Here is a 3,762-nt window from a genome sequence, read left to right as displayed (position 1 = left end):
TATAAGTTAGTAGTTACAGTTAATTAACCTTAATAATTAGGCAAGTTTTATATTGAAATGTTTCCCAAGGATAAAAGAGTTGGAGGATAAAGTGGAGTCTTTATTTCAGAGTGTCGACCAAGTGACACTTGAGCATGATGTTGCAAATGACATTAGCAATATTATGGAGCAAGGTTTGAATGATATTGCAGTCTTATGCATATGTTCTATTATACCCCACCCCCGTGCAATATACACTGCATTGCTATGTTACTCAAGTCTCAATTATTTTTTTAGGAATACGCGACAATGAGGTGGATGACTTTTATCAAACATTCTGGAAAGAACAGATTAAACTGAACGAAGTGTCGAAGCAAGGTAGACGGTTTCACCCGGACATCATAAAGTAAGAGCTATTGAAGTGCTCTTAAACATATAAATTTCAATTGTAATAAATTTATATTTTCAAGAGCAAAAAAAAAGGTAATATTTTCAAGAACAAAACACCTCTATAATTTTGTTTTAGGTTTTGCATATTGCTTCATTCCAAAGGACCAAAATCATACAAACAACTGCAGCAAAGTGGATTGCTAAAACTTCCTTCGGAAAGAACGTTGCAGCGTTATAGGTAGGTAGCAATGTAGGGCATGTCTATTGTTGTGGTTTATTTAATACTTGAGTAAAATGTTTTTAAAATTGTTAGAAATTCAAATCGCCCCGATGAAGGAATTTCAGTTGAAATGTTCAGAAAGTTACATGTTGATGGTACTTTGGATTTGCCACAGAATCAAGTGACTGTTATTATCGATGAAATGAAGGTCAAAGGTATATTGAATATTTAAAGTGAGAGTTTTATCCGATTTCACATGTTTGTTTTTTTCTCAGAAGAGCTAGTTTATCATGGATACACTGGAGAATTTGTTGGTTACATTGATTTGGGCGATGAAGATTTGAACGAGTTGGTTGATCGCAACAAAATTGCCACAAATATCTTGGGAGTATATGTGAAAGGTAAAATGAACTTGTACATTTTTTAGCTTGTAATATTGTGTAATGAATCAAATACACACATATTCTGAAGTGTTAACAGAAACTAAAAGATTTAAATTGTTTTAGAGTGGCTATTGATTAAAAGAAATCTATGGTAATTATTCTATATAATGATATTTATTTAGGCATTATGAATGCAAGTATTTCATACATGGTGTGCTATGTTCCATCGGACGGCTTTAAAGCAACAACGTTATACCACATTGTTTTAAAAACATTGTCTCTGCTGGTTAATGTGTCCAATCTTTTCCCTGTTGCACTTATTGGTGAGTTTTGAACAGAATTTTTCTCTCCCATAATATTATAATATCACTCTTTTACTCAGCTGTAATCAGCCCATAATTTTTACACAGCTGACGGTAGCCAAGCTAACAGAACACTGTTTAACATGCTTGCATCAAGTAAAGCCTCCGATATGCAACATGCCTGCAAACACCCCTTTGATTCCAACAAGTAAGTTAAACAGCTATATTGTCAGTTTTTACAGTTTAATGCATTTGGCAGGTTACTATATTTTGTAAGTGACCCAAGCCACTTGATTAAAACTGCAAGAAATAACTTGATCAGTAGCAAGGGAGGGAAACACAAATGTATGTGGAATGATGGATTCATGTTATGGGACATGGTGGTTGATCTTTATCTGAAGGATGTTGATTCACCAAATAAATTGACCAAGCTGCACAAACTAACATCCAAACATGTTTTTCCCAACAACTTTGAACGTATGAGAGTTTGTTATGCTGCGCAGGTCTTGTCACATTCGGTTGGAGAGGAGTTGGAAAAGGAAGGGCACTTAGCGATGGCAACATTTGTAAAATTAATGAACAGATTTTTTGATATTTGTAATTCAACAGTCGGCAGCACACACATCGACAAAAAACCATTCTATTCAATGAATGATGACAGAATTGTCTGGCTGAAAGAATTTTTTATACCCTACTTTTTGAATTGGAAAAATGCAGTTAATGGTCGCCAGAAGTCCAATGGAGAAACTTATACAACAACTGAAAAAGCGAAAATGTGTTTGTCTGATGCAACATTTCAAGGACTCCTTATGACAACAAAATCTTTTATTGGAATTTTGGATTACATGCTCGGTCTTGGTGCTGAATATGTTATTTTTCTGCGGATTTCACAAGACGTTTTGGAGTCATTTTTTGGTCGAATTCGTCAAAGAGGTGGAAGCAATAGAAATCCTACTGTGTCGCATTTCGCCAACCACATGCAAATGCTAAATGTTACCCGTAATTTGCAACATAGTGATACAGGTACTGGTAGTGGAAATGTTCACTACATCGAATTATAAATTAATTTGAATAATGGTTTTGATTTACTGAAATGTACCTGTTAGTCTCTATCTAATTCCAATAGTAATTATTTTACACTGCAGTTATATATATATATATATGGTTTAAAAATGTTTTTTTGTTTTTTACTGTATTAATATTTTACACTGCAGTTACACTGTATTGTAAGTAATAAAGAAATGCTTTTTGTTTTTAAGTGGTTGTATACTTTGTACCATTTTCCTAGTCCCCTGAACCAACTTGATTCATATTAAACTGAGCACAGTACAAATGCTACAGTGGGTATCATAGTAGGTTAGTATTCCTACCACTCATTGTCGCTAGGATGGAGATTATATTTAGGAGTTTTATTCTAATTTTCAACTAAAGCTATTAAGCATGTGAAACTTATCTGCTGCTTCCGCTTTGTCTAAATGACATACCTGGACCAGTATAAACGTGTTTCTGTTGTGACTGCTTCATTGATTTTAAATGATAATGAAGTTGACTAACCCTTTGGGCATATTTATGAGATCTTGTTCTGATATACCTTTCGATCATTGCAAGTAGTAAATTTTTGGAGTTGTTATCCGTAACCAAGTCGGTCAGAAGAATTGCATTTTTTTGGTACCAAATAGCTGACAATTTGTTTTGGCTTAGTTTCTTTATGCCATTAATCAATTTAGCTTTAATAAGCAGTTCCATAGACCCGAATAAGCGTTGCCCAACCTCAGTTAGCAGCCAGCAATTAAGTTTGTTTCCAATATCTGCAGTTCCACTCCTAAGTTTAATAAACACCGGATGTTTGGTTTTCACAAACATAGCATGAATGACTCTTCCACCAACATAGTAACATAGTTCTCTTTCATCTCCATTAATGGATACATTGTCTGTTAAAACCACTGGTTCTTCAGACATTGAAGTGCAATGACCAGTTTCAAGCATTGGAAGCAATTCTACAAGGATAGCTCGTAGGATTCTGTCATTTGGAGCACAATTAATAACCTTAGAAAAGTTATGGGCAATTTTTGTGGAATCCATACTGTACAGTTCAACTAGTTGTTGGCGCAAATAACTATCTAATCCCCCAAAAACTGATATTGCATTGGACACTGGTAAATATTCTTTCACTTTTTCAGCAGCTCTCGTCCACAAATCATCTAAACTGACATACAGCAAACCTGTATTATTTTCCGTCTCATCTTCAACGGATACATCGACCTCAATTTCCAATATTAACCTCTCTAAAGCAGATTCAGTTTCCAAGACAGACATTTTGTGTGTAACTTCAGTAATTTACTAATTGTTTCTCTGCAGCTTTAATATAGGCAACCATGCGTGACGGTGAATAATCTCGTAAAGCTGGGAAGAATGACAAATCCACCAACGGCGGTAAAGAGCGTCATTGCTTTTAGTATATATGCTTTGATTAAACTTTGTTCCTAAT

At 34.6% G+C, this 3,762-nt stretch overlaps 1 protein-coding gene across 1 annotated transcript in view; it reads left to right on the top strand.

Moving 5' to 3' along the window:
* LOC100181624 overlaps window positions 1-3,762 on the top strand; it is a 16,389-nt gene that overhangs the window by 11,660 nt on the left and 967 nt on the right. The gene's annotated exons all lie outside the window — the stretch shown is intronic.

The sequence above is a fragment of the Ciona intestinalis genome, unplaced genomic scaffold (assembly GCF_000224145.3).
Source record: "Ciona intestinalis unplaced genomic scaffold, KH HT000075.2, whole genome shotgun sequence".
NCBI lineage: Eukaryota > Metazoa > Chordata > Ascidiacea > Phlebobranchia > Cionidae > Ciona > Ciona intestinalis.
The sequence above is the reverse complement of the archived record's forward strand: the minus strand, read 5'-3'. Positions and strand labels throughout refer to the sequence as shown.